The sequence below is a fragment of the Python bivittatus genome, unplaced genomic scaffold, assembly GCF_059951505.1.
Source record: "Python bivittatus isolate LINGU-HERP-01145 unplaced genomic scaffold, Pbiv_v1 ctg000020_np1212, whole genome shotgun sequence".
Taxonomy (NCBI): Eukaryota; Metazoa; Chordata; class Lepidosauria; order Squamata; family Pythonidae; genus Python; species Python bivittatus.
The window spans coordinates 95,661,573-95,680,645 of record NW_028277030.1 but is presented as its reverse complement, the minus strand read 5'-3'; positions in this window follow the sequence as shown (position 1 = coordinate 95,680,645).

Here is a 19,073-nt window from a genome sequence, read left to right as displayed (position 1 = left end):
ACAAAAAATCAAAATAAGCTACATAAAACTTTATTAGAACATTTTAGACATACAATGGAATTCAAATATTAAATAATACATTAAACCATGATCACACAGAATCATATTGATCAGACTCCCTATGACATTAGGAGAAAATAAATTCATATGGAGAAGGTGTGATTTGCCTTTCATCTGGAGTTTCAGGTCAGGTGTACTAGAATTTTTCCTTTAAAACAGATAAACCAATTTTTTAAGGGGCTGTCCATGCACAATAAATTCCCAGTTCTTCATGCTTTCAAATATTTTGGAGTACAGTTTAACTGCATTGAAAATGCTACCTTCATTTCTTCTCCCAGCACTCTACTTATAGCTGTATGAATGTTAAACCAAAACAGTGTCAGCACAGAACAAACACAAACATATGAGTCACAGTCATTTCTGACATGATTGTACTTCCAACATACAGAAATTGAAACGCAACCTTTATTTGTCTGTCTGTCTGTCTGTCTGTCTGTCTGACTGTCTGTCAGTCAATCAATCAATCAATCAATCAATCAATCAATCAAATTTATGTGGCTGCCCATCTCACAAAAAAATGACTCTAGGTGGTGTACAGCAATTAAATTAAACAATAAATATATAAAAACAGTCATTATTAAAAATATAAAACAATCATTATTAAGATATAAAAAACCAAAGACACAGGAGAGAGTGAATATGAACTGCAATGATGGAGCATTAGAACATCACTGGTCCCCTAGGAGCTCCAGGCCTGATGACATAGCCAGGACTTGAGGGACTTCTGGAACATTAACAGGGGTGGAGCTGACCTCACTTCGGTGGGAGAATGTTCCATAAGGTGAGTGCCATGGCAGAGAAGGCCCACCTCCTGGGACCCACCAAATGTAAATCTCTGGTGGATGGGATCCACAGCGTGCCCTCTCTGCTGGATCCAATGGGATGGACAGATGCAATCAGGGAGAGTCAGTCCCTCAGATAACCAGTCCTATGCCATGAAGGACTTTAAAGGTTAAAACCAGCACCTTCAATTGGACCTGGAAGCAAACTGACAGCCAGTGCAGCTTGTGGAGCAGAGGTGTAACATGGGTTGTTCTGGGAGCACACATAACTGTCCACACTGCTGTATTCTGAACCAGTTGAAGCTTCTGGATACTCTGCAAGGGCAGCCCCATGTACAGCACATTACAGTAGCCTAATCTGGAGGTGACTAGGGCATGAACGACTGTGAGCAAAGCCTCCTGATCTAGGAACAGGTGCAACTGGCACACAACATAAAGCAACTGGCACAACCTAGCCACAACTGCCACCTGTTGTTCGAGCAGGAGTCATAAGTCCAGGAGACCCCATCCAGCACCAAGGATGTTGTAGTCCTAGGACTGGTGGGCCCCAAAACCCAAAGCCACTCAGTCTTGCCAGGATTCAGCTGAAGCCTGTTGTTCCCCATCCAGACCCTCACAGCCTTCAGGCACTGAGATAAGATGTTCATGGCATCACTTAATTCATGGTGATGGATGAGCTCACCCAGTGGCCTCATGTACTGTAGATGTTAAAGAGGAGAGAGCACAGAACCCTGCTGCACCCCACATAGTAGGGGCCAAAGGTGGGATCTCTCTCCCCCAATCACCACTGACTGGAATTGACCCTCAGGAAAGGAAATGAACCAGCACAGCACCGTGCTATCCACCCCCAATCCTCTGAGTCGATCCAGAAAGATACCTTGGCACATCCTCAACAGTCTTGAGTAGACCAAATTGTTTTTGTGCAAAACATTTTTTTTTTAAAAAAAATAAGCTGTTTAGCAATAAGCTAGTCTGAAGTACTGATGCCTTTTGTCACCCGTGCCCTGCGGAAAAATGATTTACCAGGAAATGATTTCCCATTATGCCAACTTCTCATCAGAGTTCAGATCAGATTTGAGTCTCCTTCCAACATGTTCCAAATGTGTCTTGCAGGTTTAATACAGGCAAAAACAACTGAGTTATAACTAAAACAGGAACCAAGACCCTGACAAGATATTAAAGGCGCAAGATAATAGCATTCTAGTTTTGCCCATAATGGTGTTTGAGATAAATCACTGGAGTTCCTGGAAGGAATAGTGGTCAAAATATAAAGCCTATGATATAACTGAAAATTGGGAAAGTTAAAACCTCATTCCTCAAATGAAAGTAGTAGTGTTGGTAAATCTAGTGGTTTTGACCATCCCATAAAAACATTGCTGGTCTGTTTTAATTACTTTACAGGGATTAACATAAGAATCCTTCTAAGCATATATATCAACCTTGGAGAAACATTTATTTTAACAACACTTATTCTTCCCCCAGACTCATGGGGATTTTTAACCATATTTTTTTTATCAATATTAATCCAACATAATAGTTAAAAATACTAATCTTCACTAGCAAAGAGATATTTCTAGGTGTAATTATTCCAAGTTATTTAAATGAATCCATATGAAATGTATAGCCTATTTTTACAGATGCCCATAGAAACCTTAGAACCAATAGAAAGTATAGTAGTAGTAGTATTAGTAGCAGAGAAATGCTGTGCTTGTGCAAATTCCAAAACACTTTTGAAATATCTATAGCATTATTGGCTGTTTGCAGTCGTGCTACCCCTGGGAGAGGAGAGGAACAAATAGCTCCATTGCTCACATCCTCCCTGATGCCAGAGCTGCTTGTGTTCTTGTATGTACTCATATCTCATGTGGGAACTGTGTGAGCAGAAGAGTGGGTCTGCACTGGTTGGCCCTACTATCTCTATTCTTCAGGTTTCTTCTCCATGAGCAGAAGAGGCTCTCCATGGAGGAGGTGATTATACTGGGACATGGAGGAAGATGAAGGCTAGCAACAGGAATGGGTCGCTAGAGCATGGTTAAAGACATGGTCCAATTAACTTTTCCTTGTGGAATTCTCACATGCAGTGCAATACTGAATACCTAAACAGAATGTTGATCATAATACATTGACAGTTGCATTTAACATTCTGCTTTACAAATCGAGCTGATGATGGTCTAGTTCAGAGATGGACAACCTATGGCTTGCATGCAGTTTCTAGCACCATTTCCTCAAACTCCAGGGGCCTGAGATTGTGCCATTGAAATTTGTGACAAGGCACTAATTTTCACAGGTTTCCTTCCTTCCTTCCTTCCTTCCTTCCTTCCTTCCTTCCTTCCTTCCTTCCTTCCTTCCTTCCTTCCTTCCTTCCATCCTTCCTTCCTTCCTTCCTTCCTTCCTTCCTTCCTTCCTTCCTTCCTTCCTTCCTTCCTTCCTTCCTTCCTTCCTTCCTTCCTTCCTTCCTCTGAAATAATCCTCCAAACCCGTGTATTAAGTCTGTAGTAGTCTTAATGCACCTATTTTGAGAACAAACTTCTCACTTTCCCCTCAAAAGTTCAAATATTTCAACTCTGCCCTCTTCTGTGACATTGTTACCACTACAAGAAAGGGTGGCCATCATTGCTCTAATTGCATTAGGCCTTGGTGAAAAAAGCTATAAGTAGATGAATAACAACATAAGGTAAATTCTAGCTTGCCCCAGTGTAGCATTCAACTATAAAATCCATAATCCCCAACTGTGGCTTTTGATTTTTAGTGGTATGGTATGGTATGGCGTGGCTGCTGCTGTGCTGGCATGAGTCAACAGAAGGAGAGAGAAAAAGGGGAGAGGAAGTTCAGTTCTGCCTTGGAAGTGCAGGTGTCCTGTCACAAGGGCTGATGAGCTGACCAGGCTGCTAGCCAGGACTGTTATAATGAGAGGTAGACAGCATTCCCATTGGCCCAGCCTTGTTTATTGGTGTTGGGGACTAGACCCCTGGAGATACACCCACCTACTCAGTTGCTGGGGGATATGCTGCTGGTTTAACCCAAAAGAGAGAGAGAGAAGGCAAGGAGAGAAAATGAGGGGAGAAAAGAGGAGAGAAAACATGAACTACAAAGTCTGTTGTAGAAAGGAGTGGTTGGAGAGGAAAGTTGATGTGACTGTGTGAAGCAGTTGTCAGTTCCTCGTTGGAGTGGCTTCCATGGAGGAAGAGAAGAAAAGTCCCAAAGAGACAGTACCTTCACCCAAAGCCCAAGATGGGAAGGAAGGAGATAGCTGGCTATGGACAGAGGGTCAGAGTCTCTGGCACAGCCCTAGGCTCTGGGGAAGGACTGGGTAGAAGCCTCCTGAGAGACGTTCTTTCCCAACAGAGGAGGCACAGATGATAACTGGCTGAGCAGATCCAAGGAAAGGAGACAACAGCCCTTAGCACACTCATTCATAAACGTAGCACATTCCTTCCTTTTCCTGTCTCTTGATAATCCCAGAAATCAGGGAGGGAGACAGAGTGAAGGGGGAGGAAGTTAAACATTTAGGAGGAGAGTTAGAGGGGAATAGTTTCTGGTAGGGAGACCCAAGAAGAAACCTGACACTGGGAAGAAGCCGGGATCTTGTTGTAAATACCTATTGTATATTGTTTTGCTGTATATAGTAAAGAAGAACCACAAAAGCCTCACTCCACTGTGTTTTGGTTTCTCTGTATCAATTGCTATCCTTATGAACCTAAATATGCCTCCAGTTTTAAAAGAACCCAGTCACACCAACCTACATGTTCAGCCTGCCTGGGAATTATGGGAGCTGTGATCTAATTTAACTGAAAGGTACAGGTTGGACAAGCCAACCTTTAGCAAACAAACATATAACTCTTAGAGACTGCACTGCAAGCCATGATACTGAAGAGAAGAAGTATTTTGGTGCTTTCACTAGATACAAACCCTCCATATCTCTGTCATAATTTTATTGATGTGAGTTCTCCTCCCTGAACATTATTTACTAGAAAAAGAAATTAAACCAAGTGAAGTTTTATGATTTTCCCCAAGAAAGAAAACAATAAACTTATCATACATACAAGACTACTTTTAATGAACACCTTGCTAAGTGGGGAATAGTCATCAAATGCAAGCTTGACTTTAATGCTGTTTCATCGAGACAATGGGATTTGCAACATTAACTTTTTATCTTGTTTTTGGTAATGATTTAACTTCCCTAATGGAGACACAAGCATACATAAGCAGATTTTGGGGACTGTTATTCTATAATTAAACCATGAGCTCCAATTATTATGAATCCAGTATGACTGAGCATTAATATGTTTAGAAGGGATATGAGTTATATTAGAGGCTGTTTTTTGTGTGTGTGTTTTTTTCCCTTCTTTCTTTTTTTCACTTCAGATTTCAAGTCTGGAATAATTTGCTCAAGACTCTTTTTTTAATTGTAAGCGTGAGAGATGAAATTTTCCCTTTAGGAATTACTAGAATAAATGTGGTTATTCACTCTCTATTTAAATATTCCTCTTGCCCTTTATAGATCATTAGTGAATGTTTAGAGCCTGAGACACATTGACATGTGGTTCCTTTCTCCTGTTCTGATGATGCAAGACAGTTATAAAACCAAATTAATTGTCCAGTTTAAAAATTAGAGTTTCTTTGAGAAATCAGTGAAGGGCAGCCCAGTTTTATTACTTTGCTCTAAGTATGAAGGCAGATTAATGTCTTAGGCTTGTGCTTTTTCTTCTGTTCATCAATGAGTAAGTTTTCAAAACATGGGATGGGGGGTGGGTGGGTTCACAATACTTTATATCAGCTGTAAAATGAAAAAAAAAACTCATCTGAAATGTTATAGGAGGAGGTTGCAAATAGGGATGAAACATTCAGAATGAAATCAGAAAGCACAGCTATGGTCTGAAGTATTTTGGTGATATCATCAGATAGATAAATTGAAAATGCCTGTATGACATCCCTACAAGATGAATGACAAGCTGGAATCACTCCTGAGGAAAAATAAGTCTTTCTTAGAGAAATAAACAATCAACTACTTTCAAAAATTGAAACAGACTGAGTTTGGGAACATTTAAAATTCCCTTCAAGCACACATTTTGCATCAGAAATGACTACAAGTGAAGTTTGATTCAATATGCAATAGTGATGAATCTGGGAATTGAATCTACTGCTGTGGAACAGATATCTGAACATCTTATGTGAGACCTTGCCCTTACCTACCTCAAATTACTTGAAGAGATGTCACTTTCCATCCTTACTGTTAAAAGAAACCTGCTGTTTTATGGAGTTGCATGCTGTATTGATTTTGTGCAGCTGTCACTGCTTTGGAGAGACTGAAATGTTCTTGTTTACTTGCATATACATATTTCAGATTAACGTTTTAAAAGTCAAAATTATGGCCAAAAATGTGATGGAAATCTTGATGTACTGTCAACAATATCTTCTCGGAATGAAGAAGAAAGACTGGACAGAGATCTATGCAGGGGTAATTGCTGGAATGTCTAAACCCCCTCCTCCTCCACCACCTCCCTGGATTAAGGGTTCCCTAATAGTGGCCTCAGGCAGAGGAAAAAAAAAACTTATTTGCTGAAAGTAATTTGTACAGAATCTTTGGCACTGGAAAGGAAGCTCCCACAGATCCCTTTTAATCTTAAGGGAATCAATCATTTTGTTTAGTGTGTTGCAAAACTGATCCCTTCCTTCCTTCCTTCCTTCCTTCCTTCCTTCCTTCCTTCCTTCCTTCCTTCCTTCCTTCCTTCCTTCCTTCCTTCCTTCCTTCCTTCCTTCCTTCCTTCCTTCCTTCCTTCCTTCCTCCCTCCCTCCCTCCCTCCTTTCTTTCTTTCTTTCTTTCTTTCTTTCTTTCTTTCTTTCTTTCTTTCTTTCTTTCTTTCCCACTTGTCTTTTCTATCTAGCTTCTCATTTCCCCAGACAAATGAAGGCAGGTAGAAAGACAGCCAGGATGGTGTCTGAATTGCAAGTTTCTAAAGGAGAAAAGTCTGGGCTTTAGGCCTAAAGCAACAATTCATGATTTCAGATGGCAAACATACCTCATAACACAAGTTCCCTCCTTTTATGCACAATGCTAACAATGGGGGATACACAGCAGATCATTTGCTACCTCAAAAGTCAAGCAGATGGCTATCCAGGCAACAGGGTTATACCTGCCTAAAGAATGGCATGAATGCCAAGATGGATCGGGCTCATTGTCTGTATGTGTCTGGCAGATGCCCCTTGAAAACTATATTTCCCCATCACATCAATTGAACAGCCTTCCATAACATGATACCCTGAAATGTGTTGGGACCACACATTCCAGAAATCCCAGTTGTATGCTGGTTAGGAATTGTGAGCACTGCAATCACAACACATTTGAAGGGGGCTGGGCTAAGGAAATCTGACAAAGCACTATTCTAAAATCCATTTCCTGTCTTTGGTCTTGGCAGAATTTGTCTCCAGAACTGCACAACAAGATCTATATCTTACAATATTGTGGTTCTATTTATTGGTGTTAATGACATTCTGGCATAGTTGGTTAAAGAAAGCCTGCAGGGTTGTTCCAGCTTGGCAAAGACAGAATTTTTTCACTCTCAAAATTCAGGTGAGACACGTCTCAAGAAGTATATATGAGCTTCTGCAAGCAGGTTTGGTAGCCTCTATTATTTTCTTTTTAATATTCCCACCTCTGCCTTTTAACACTTATAAAATTGCAGACAATGACCTAAGCCATTGAAGTAATCCCCAAGTAAGATCTGCGCTGATTTGAACCTTCAAATTTAAGCAAAAAAGGAAAGGTAAGTTATATGTTTGTTGTGAGTCGCCCAGAGTTCCCCCATTGGGGGGAGATGGGTGGTTGAAAAATTTAATAAATAAATAAATAAAATAAATAAATATTGTTTATATATGTACATATATATACATATACACAGATGCAGCTTCCATACATTCCTCATTTTTCTGATCTTAAACTTGGAAAAAAATACACTAAATCTTGAAAGACTAGAATAATCTACAATTCCATTGTTCAAGTCTGAATCTGATCACTTCAGTAACACCCTTTTTTTAGAATAACCGTTGAGAGATCCAACCTCTCCCTGAACATCTTAAACATCTTCGTATTCTTTTTCCTTCCCAGCCCAGAAAAGACAAAGAAAAAGCAGGTTCTCCTTTTCTTCTTTATGTCTGACATCTTATGGATGATTTCCCAAATCTGGTTGGGTCATCCTGAAGGGAGAACATGGTTCTGTGTTTTCCAGTTTGTTAAATTCCCCAATGAAGAGGTAAAAAGGCCCTCACTATGTTCAGGATTTGGAGGAGAAGAAGAACGCCTGACATTCAGGTGGGATCCTCATGCTTGATGCTCAGCTGATCAAACCCTTATTACTATTCTTTCTCTCAAATCTCCTGTCTTTCTTTAAAAGAAGCTAAACCAGCTTCCGTTGTACCCAAGCTAGCAGTCAGAACTTGTATTTGTTTTAAATGGCTCATTAACTAATTAACTTCTTCTCTATATGGCTCTTTCTTAAGTCTTCACCACAAACCCAACCTCTGCACACCCTCCTGAAGTTTGCATTTAACATTTTCCTCAGTTTCTTCCAGTCTTTTCTTTTTTTATCTTTTCTAGTGAAACTCTTTCAAATACCAGCATGCTTTTCAATGGCTCTTGTGCAATAGTCCTTTGTATGTGGATAGCATGATTCTAATTCTCCTGATTTAGTAACATCCTCAGCTGAAATGTGATTCTAATTCCCCAAAGTGTTTCAATTCTTCTGTAATAAACCAGCTACTGTTTTCCAGAGCCTGGTTTGTTCTTTGAGGATATTAGGTTTTCCTTAAATACCTATAGTTGAAGGTCACAAAATCCTATATATGTATGTTCTGTATCAATGAAATGCACATGAATGTATATAACCAAGCATATTTGTTAGCATCTGAGTTGCTGGACATATTTGGAAGTACTTAATATTTTATTCATTTATTTATTCATTCATCAAATTTGTCACCACCCATCTCATGAAATGCCTCCGGGCAGTTTACAATAAGATAAAAATTCATTAAAATACAACATAAAAACAATTCTAAAAATAAATAAATTCCAAGAGGATAGAAAACTGGCAAATAATTCCAGGGAGCATCATCAGGGGGCTAACCACACCCAGGGGTGGGTACAGCCCATATCACCCCATGCACACTGACAAAGCCAGGTCTTTAAACCTTTTTGGAAAGCCGGGAGGGTAGGGCCCCCCGCACATCTGGGGGAAGAATCTTCCAAAGGGTGGGTGCAAGGGCAGAGAAGGCTCTCTTCCTGGGCCCCACCAGCTGACATTCCCTTGCTAACAGGATCCGCAACATGCCCTCTCTGCCTGACCGGGTGGGACAGGTTGATGCAATGAGGATGAGATGGTCCCTCAGGTAACCTGGACCCATGCCATGTAGGGATTTAAAGGTGATAACCAACACCTTGAATTGGACCCATAAGCAAACTGGGACCCAATGCAGTTCCTGCAGCAAAGGTGTTACATGTGCCATTCTAGGGGCACCTAATATCATCCGTGCAGCTGCATTTTGAACCAGCTGTAGCTTCCGAATATATCTGGAGAAAAATGGTTTCCTTGCCATGATTACCCATAAAGATTACCCATATAGAGGTACTATAATCACCCCACTTTTCTCCACATGATTCAGCTGCTGATGACAAAAAGCCAGAAATGTTATTGTGACTGCAAGGTAGACATTCTATATGTCCTTGGCAGTTTCCTCTTGCTCCTCCAGCAAATACCAAGACTCTGTCATATCCTGTTCAAACGCAACAACTGTGAGAGCTCTCAGCTTTTATGCATATTTTGTGACTGTTAACTTGGTTTCTGAAAGCCAAAACTGATAAAGATTTCATCATTGCTATATATAACAGCTTTTGAAAAGATTGCACTGTTTGTCTGCATGGCCCTTATTATTATAGGACACCTGTTGAGAGATTTAATAGTAGTAGTAGTAGTAGTAGTAGTAGTAGTAGTAGAAGCAGTAGCAGCAGTCACACTCAGCCAGCAGCTGAAGAAGGAATGAGAATAGGTAGAATCTCTTGATGCCACTGTTCAGGGTGTTAGAATTTCCATGAATTTATTTAAACAATTTGTAATGCCACCCATCTCATCAAGGTGACTCTGGTTTACAAAAAACTGACACTGAAGGAACAAAACACAATTTATAAAGAATAGGAGTTCTCAGCATTACAACTCAACAGAGGCTGAGAAAGAAAGACAGTTATCTCTAAATACAAACAGTCCGTAGATGAGAGACCTTCCTGATCTCAACCTTTACATTTGGAAATAAAAACCCTATGCAGATTGACCATCACACCCATCCTGAATTCCTGTAAAGGGGGGAAGAACAGTATAGAAATAAATAATAAATAATGTAGATTCTACACCATTTGGGAAAGTGGCTGAGCTCCACTTGAGAATCACTTTTTTAAGAGAAAACCAAATAATGAGCATCAAGGAAAACCACAGAGGTGCTTTGGTTGCATAGAAGGGACCCCAAAGAATATTAGGGAGAAAAATGTTTTGGTGACCAGTTGACATTGCCTCAAATTCAAAGGGGTCACAATATATAAGCTTGGTCTGTATTTCATTAATAATTTATATTAATGCATTTTCAAAGGGGCTCAGTGATTACGTTAATTGCTTTTGGTCAGAAAGAGTGAATAGAGCTTGATTGATTCAGTAAATGCTTCTGCTTGCAAGTAATCTGGTACTTAACCCATTCTGCCAGCTTCCATGATGGTGAGGATGAAAGAGATGGGGATACATTTCAAAGCACATAGATGAAGGAGATACGATCGAAGTTAAAGATCAAACTCAAAGCATCCCAATGCTGCATCTGTGCCATTATATAGTTTTTAGTTTTTCTGTTTTTATTGTTGTTCTGTGAGCTGCCCAGGATTATGGTACACAAAATGGGCAGTGATATACATCAAATAATGATGCCAGTTTCCCAAAGATGGCATTTTTGTGAACATTCCAAAAAACAAACAAACAAAAAAACCAAAAAACCAAAAAACCAAAAAAAACAAAAAAAAACAAAGGAAAACCATCCTCAAGAATTTCTTCTTTATCAAGCTGTATATAGATAACATTTTTTTCCATTAATGACTCTATAATAACTGTTGATCTAGTCAACAAACAGTGGTGATCACCTCTGAAGCTGCAGCTCTGTGGTTTTCCTTGATGCTCATTATTTGGCTTTCTCTTTAAAAAAGTGATTCTTAAATGGAGCTCAGCCACTTTCTCAAATTGTGTAGAATCTACATTATTTATTATTTATTTCTCATAAGTGTATTTCTGAGCAAACTGCACATCTTTGAAAAAAATGATCTGACATAGTCTCTGCTCCCTTAATTTAAAAGATACATGGATTAAAAAAAAATTGAGTCTCAAAAGCACAAAAAAGTAAAGATGCAACTCTTACCATTATTTTAATAATATGACATATTCAAATTCCTGAATACTAATAGACTAGGGCAACTACTGGGTTAAAGTTTTCCAAAATGAAACAAAAACAAACAAAAAAAGTGAAAGTCTTGTTCACATTTCACAACATGTGAAAGGATTGTTCTCCTGAAGATCTTATCAGTATATAAAGATGACATCTGTACAAGAGGTACAGATGATGTCAATGGTGATGCTTCTGCCTAATCCAGGAAACAGAATGTTGAACTGAGATCAAAGAGGGAATAAGAAGTAAATCCAATCCAGTTGAAGGTCCCTCACAGCAATTCCAGGTCTTTCTAGCTCTCTCACCAAAAGCAATTAGATCAAAAATGACTTGCTGAAAGCCCCATGTCCTCTTTCAATGTCTGCCGCTTTGCTCCAGAACACCACCTCTCCGATCATCCATCCAGCCTAAGCCAACAACAGCAAGGCCATGACTGGTTTGTTCAACTGCACTGGCCCAAACAAGAAAATTAATAAGCAAATACTCCAGTTACAAAAGGTAAGATAACTTTCAAATCATCTCACACCAAGATGCTTGAAACAAAAGTGTCTGAATTTTTTGCTCTATACCAGTGTTGTCCAAACTTGGCCACTTTAAGATGAGTGGACTTCAACTCCCAGAATCCCCCAGCCAGCATGGCTGGCTGGGGGATTCTGGGAGTTGAAGTCCACTCATCTTAAAGTGGCCAAGTTTGGACAACACTGCTCTATACTTAAAACAGACTATTGAAACTTGCACAAAACCCTCACGCAGAACACTCAAAATGACTTTTTAAAAAACTCAAGGTAGTTTATATTCAAATCATTTTGCACTCTCCCGTCTTCCGATTTATGATGTAGATGTCCATCAGGGACAAAATGCTTAGTGGATGTCTGCATATTTTAGGACAGACATAAAGAGGCCCCTGTGGACATGAGATCTTTTAAGGTGCAGGGATGGTGCATTGTGAAAGGAAAGGACATGTTCCCAACTCTGCCCAGCTTGCAGCCTTTCCCAATGAGATGGTTTACCATAATTTCTAGCTAACTTGTTGGAAGTTTGGAATTGTAATCCAACATATCTGGAGGATATCAGGATGGGATGGGAAAGGCAACTATAGATGAAAATGATGGTCAGGTTTCCCTCTACTTCTTTTTTTCTATCATGCCTATACTACATTAGATTATGAAAAATCAATAGAAATATGAAAGAAGGTAATGAATCTTAAGTTTAGCTAACATATAGGGGGAAAGTCTACATGTGAAGCAGAATGTATACTGTGTTGGGGCTTTATTTCAAAGAAAATATGAATTTCCTTCATAATCATTATTCTATTTCTCCCTCTCTTCCTAGTTTTGTCTACTAAGACTTAAGTCATTACTTTGGTTAATTCCTCCAGGTACATGTGATTCTTTAAGCTGTCAATAGAAGAAATCTTGTCTGCCTATTTTCCTGCATGTTATTGACATGGTATATAGATGTTCAACAGTTTCATTGATATCAGGCATTAGAATATGTTCATCCAAGCAATCATTTAATTTTGGCTTGATAAAGGTTTGAAAAGTATTGGTCCACATCCTCCTGCAGAGGACTGTAATGTAAAGTGTCCATGTTTAAGGGACTTTAATGGACATCTTTAGATATAATTGTGCAAACTGGCTATTTTTCTTTTCTTCTTTACTTGCTATGTTTTTAAGATTCAAAACCCTCTCGGAATTATCTTAGGGCAGATTCTACTCTCTTCCTCCTTGTCCATGGCTTACTTATGGTATTTCTGCTTACAGAAAGTTGGAATGGAAACTTGTTTTAAAATAATTCAACCAAATTCATCTGATTAGCTCCCAGAATTTTAATGTGAAATCTCTAGTTTGTTGAAATAAACAGGAACTCTAATTTTAATTTGCTAAGTGAGGCCTTCATTAACTTTATTGTGAGGAAGGGAAACGATGGCCTTGGGGCTTAGAGTCCTGTTTTTCTGAAGTAACACGATTCTAAGCACCCAATTCCCATCTATAACATTAAACTAACCTACACATACCACATACTGAGAAGGTTAACAGGCAAAGAAATGTATTTATCACATCTTTCAACCCTAACCCACATCACTCCCAGCACCTAGCTACCCGAGCCTATGTCTAATTTTGCATTTGTCTTAATTGAAAGATTCCTTGTGCATAGCACACTTTTGCCTGTGGACATCTCTGGGAACTCTGTGTTCCTTCCCACAACAATAAGTTTAATTTTCTGAATGATGGAATCTGATAGGAGAACATTTCATTTATGGAACCCTGCTTTCTATCTCTCTTTGGATGGTCATTTATGAATGTGGGACATAATTATGATGACAGGTTATCTCTGTCCTTTTGATAATGCCCTGCATACAGACAATAGCACAAAGTGTATACAATCAGCTTGACTGGGAATGGCCTGGCTTCATCATGGTTATGCTATACAATATACAGGTAGTCCTCACTCAGTCACCACAATTGAGGCCGTCAATTCCATCACTAAGTGATGTGGTTGTTAAGCGAAACATCATGTGACCATGCCAGACTTACAACATCAGTTCCACTGTGGTCATTAAGCAAGACATCACGTGAGTGACTTGCGATTTTGCTGCTGGCTTCTCCATTGACCTTGCTTGTCAGAAACTGGCTGTGAAGCTCACAAATAGCAATCACATGACCGTGGGACACTGTGACAGTCGTAAGTTCAAGGACCAGTCGTAAAGTCACTTTTTCAGCACCATTGTAACTTTGAATGGTTGCTAAACTGGGCAGTTGTTAACCGAGGACTACCTGTAGTGGCACTAACTGTACTTGGTTAAAGATTAACATATTAAACTTCAGTACAGAAGATGTTTTGTCATCATAGATTTTCTGGGTGTGGTGCATGTTATGAAAGAGGGCTTTGTTTGGTTTCAGTGCAAAGCATGCTCTCTAACACAAGCTCCATGTGTGATTTTATACCAAACTGTATAACAGTTGCAGGCTGCTGGAATTCCCAAGGTCACAGGTAGCTATTAAAATGCTGAGTTTGCCAAACTATCACCTTTCCCTAAACTGCTGATTAGCTGCTATTTACTAGTTCAGAATCAGGATCATTTTGTGAGAATGAGATTCCATAGTGAGATTCCATTTAAAATATATATAACAATACTAAACAGCTGTGAGAGCCAGTTTGGTCTAGTGGTTAAGACATCAGGCTAGAAACCAGGAGTCTGTGAGTTCTAGTCCCACCTTAGGCATAAAAGCCGGCTGGGTGACTTTGGGCCAGTCACTCTCTCTCAGCCCACGACATCAGGCTTGGGCAACAAGCCAGTTGGCCAATTCCTGTTGCAACCAATGGACCAATATTTGGTTGATATGAAAAAAAGCGGACCCTGAACCTGTGGGGAAAATGCTAGGAAGGAAAAAACAAACAAACAATAACACTAGCTGTGCTGCAAGAAAAATGGAGAGCAGAGCCTTGAAATAGTAACTTCAAGGCTGCAAAGATGCTAAAGATGATTTGTCTGCTCTAAGTGAACAGCAGCTTGAAATGAAGTAGGCAGTTGTGATCTTATCTGATCTAGATTCTGAAATGGGCAAATGGTAACCAATTTTATTCTAATAAAACAACTTTAAAGAGGACTTCTATTGGTGCAGAATTCTCTGGCTGCGGTTTCTATCAGTGCAGATTGGCACTGATACATTTTGTGCAGCTATTTACCCAACTTGGCATTTGCAAAACGTTTTAATGTGTTTGCTAAAGTGAATCCTGCCTGAATTGGCAGAGTCATATAAATCTGCACAATATTTGTTAACTTGTCTCCCATTCTTCCCCAACTCTTTTATATTCTAATGAAGAGCTACTAGTGTCATGTGGGAAACAGAAAAAAAGACAAGCCTGTATTCATATCCACACTCAGGAAGATTGGGTGTCCTTTTATTCTGTCTGTCTTTCAGGGGATGATGCGAGGGGAAAGGCCTTTGTAAACATGTTTAGCTACAATATGCCACCAGATACCTGTAAAATGTAGAATTATGGTTCCCCTCCCCCAATTTCAAAAACCCTTGAAGTAGACAAGGAAACTGAATGCGTGTTCCACATCGAGCTGTGCTGAAAGTGAATGCAAGTAGCCTAATTGGTATATAATCTGCATTCATGGGGTAAAGACAACTTCAGGGTGACCCTCCCCTCTTTATTATTGTCTGTAACAAGGTCTGAAGCTGGAAAATGAACCAAGAAGTGGGGGGGGGGGGAGTTTGAGGAAGAACAGGAAGTCAGAGGAATGAGGACTAGTGAGGAAAAAACAGAGATCCTGAAAAGCTTTGTAAAAAGTTGCCATGTTGATGATGATGATGATGATGATGATGATGGTTGGTCGCACAGTCAGCCAGATGTTTAGACTGGATCTGGCATTTTTATCCACCTATCGAGTCCTTCCCAAGGACTTGGGATAGGCAAATGTTGTTTGATGGTGTTAAAGGTATCGTTGCAGTATATAAGCTGTCCAAGTAAGTTGCCTTTTGCAATTGACTGATGGCGATGGTCTTCAAGTAGTGCTCCAGATGGCAACTGCCTGGAATAGTCCCTGCAGTTTTCTTGTCAAGATTTTTGTGGCTTGCCCTTGCCTCGTTCCTAGGGCTGAGGGAGAGAGACTGGCCCAAAGTCACCCAGCTGGCTTTCATGCCTAAGGTGGGACTAGAACTCACCGTCTCCCAGTTTCTAGCCTGGATCCTTAACCACTACACCAAACGGGCTCTAGAATACTATATTCACCCCCTTTATATTAAGTTGGGACCTGTTTGCTTTGTTTTGGCAAAGCCAGGGAAGTCTTTATGGCAAATGACCAGCTCAAGAATATTCCATCCTGACAAAAGAGCAAAATTAGCTATTAAAGGAGCCAGGATCATCAATTTGAAAAATGATTAGAGATGAGTGTCATTGGGCCTTTTCTCTGCCATTTTTCCTGCTGGATCCTCATGATGTTGCTCTCCTAATTCTCAGCCTGTGAGTGAGACAGCCTTATTAGTACCAATATTCAAGGAATATTTTCCTTATTATTTGAATGCCATCCAAGGGCAACCTCAAGGTATACAATATCTGAAGCAGCACTTCTATAATTAAACTTAGGAGGTAAATACATTAGAAGACTTTTTTCTAGGTAGGGAGAAATGCATCTGCCTGTTCATTTTGGTCCTTTCAGGGCTATTTTCCCTTTAAGTCTTAAATTCAATTCATCTTCTTTCAATATTTGTTTGAAAAATGTTTTATAATGAAAAATATGTATGTGGGGGGTTTTGTGCACATTTATCTTATGACGTATACAGTGATAAACACAATTTTGCCTGAATACACATTTTTGCAAGCAGTTTTCTTTATTATAATACATTTTTCTAGTTATTTAATATATAGTTGTATGGGCCCTTTTAGTAATGCACATAGTTTTGTAGGATTATCTGTGATGGAGAACTGCATTCCCAAACTTGAGCTGCAGTGAATAACTGTTCAGCTGAGCTTTGGTTTGAAATTGCAAATCAGGCAAGGTATTTTACATTAAAATATGAGAGAAACCCATTTCTTTCTCTTCTCACTCTAGTATCTGTGCTCATGTGTGCAACTCCCTTGAGTGTTGATTGGTGTGCCCCAGTTACATTTCAAAATGTAATGAAGGGAGAGAGGTAAAAATGTACATTTGTTTGGATTTCATTTACATTTAATTACAAATTAAATACGTTCATGTGATTATTCTCCGGTCATGTATTTAATAAATCTCCCTTTCCTTCTCACTCAGATTTATCATAATCATTACACCCATTTTTATCCAGGACCTCAAGGAGTCTTACACAATAACCCAATTAAGTAACAAAAAAGACTGGCCTAAATTTCCTCAGTAAGCTTCCTTGGTAAAGGGGGGGGGACTTCTCACTCCCACTCTGCTACCATAACAATGACCCCACAGTGGCTGTCAAATTTATTATGTGGTAACAAGTTTTGGAAGTCTTTTGGTGGGTTTATGAAACCCTGGGTCTCAAGTTATGTATCTCTGCCCTGGTATATGACGTGTGAGATGTTCCTATGCTTTTTAGGGCTTTATTGGCAACAAACAACACCTTGGTTTGGCAGTACAAGAATCTAATTAGCAGATCGTATGAATATTAGGACAGCAGATTTTTGAGGGTCTGTTCCACTTTAATATTAACTTGAGTGCCTCATCCACTCAGAGCTACTATACGAAGCAACGTGGCCCCCTTGTTTCTAAAACTGCTGCTCCAGCTGTGTCCTTTGGCCCTTGGAATTGCATTTGGAACTGGCAAAGTGAAGCCCTCCACCGCTTCTCCATTGCAAGAAAGCTTGGCATTGCCTTTGTGAAGTGAAGCGCCTTGTTGTGGGAAACCAAATCAGCTTTGGACAGCCTAATAAACATGCAGGCGTGATCATTATGAATCCCTGCTGGCCTGCTTGAATCAAGAGATGAGCCGCAGAACTATGGACCATAGAACGGGGATCCTTCCTTTCAAACTCAGCAACAGCATGCTTTATGAATTATGGAAGCCACTGATTGCAACCTTTTCTTTTTGAGTTCCCCTCTTCCCATTATGCCAGGACATAATTTCCCCCCGAGGCTCCAGGAAGGTTAATAAATGTTTATGTAAGAAGTGTCATGATTTGCTAGATATGGCTTGTGGTGATGAAAGCCAGTCTTTTGAATAATTTTAAATACAGTAAAGAGGTAAATGTTCAGGCTCCGTCTAGAATGTTGAGTATGTAGCTAGTGAGTGATTGTCTTTGACAGCTGGCATAAATAGGTCTGGCACCCAGATGCAATTTTGTTGCAGATTGTCATTTGGGTATTTATTACTGGATGATGTTGTCATTCCTCCACTGTAAAATAAGATTACATTTCGTGAACATGGCCATTACTGACTTGAGGCTAATCAGATGGAATCCTTGCCATCGATATGTTGAAATTCAGTTATGCTGAAGAAAATCAGAAATCAGACAGGGATCACTGTTGAATTAGCATCCTTGCTGCATTGTAAATCATATATGTGTTGCTTTGGCCACAAGGGGAAAAATGATTACTAGTAAATTTAAAGATATGCGAAACTCCATCTTTTAATTAATTGTAACTTAGTTTAAGAAATATTCACTGCAGTAATTGCACGTTTGTCTTGATTTCTGTGTATACAATGTTCGCTAATAGACTGATTAAATAGACTGATTAGGAGAGACTTAAATACATGTACTGTGTTGAGAGAGAAACTTGGGAGAGATAAGTTATCGATTTCAAATTATAGCATAATTTGACTGCAAACTTTTCACACCAGAATGTCTGTAACTTTATTACATGTTGTGTTTCCTGTTCCTCATGTAAAAAGATGTTGCAGTGCCTCTTGTTCTAGTAACCGATGCAGAGTTTTTCTTTCTTTTTTTTAGATTTTTTTATCCCACCTTTCTTATTTTTATAAATAACTCAAGACAGCGAACATACCTAATAGTCCTTCCTCCTCCTATTTCCCCCACAACAACAACCCTGTGAGGTGAGCTGGGCTGAGAGAGAGTGGCTGGCCCAAAGTCATCCAGGCGGCTTTCACGCTGAAGGCGGGACTAGAACTCACAGACTCCCGGTTTCTAGCCTGGTGCCCTAACCGCTAGGCCAAACTGGGTCTCACTTTTTTGGCTCTCAATTTTTGGTGCCACAATGACTTTGATCGGGGAGTGCTTATAAATACAGAAGGAAAGTTCAGTGAAACTGGTAGAAAATGTGTTAAAAATGAAACTATGAAGAAGGTATCACTG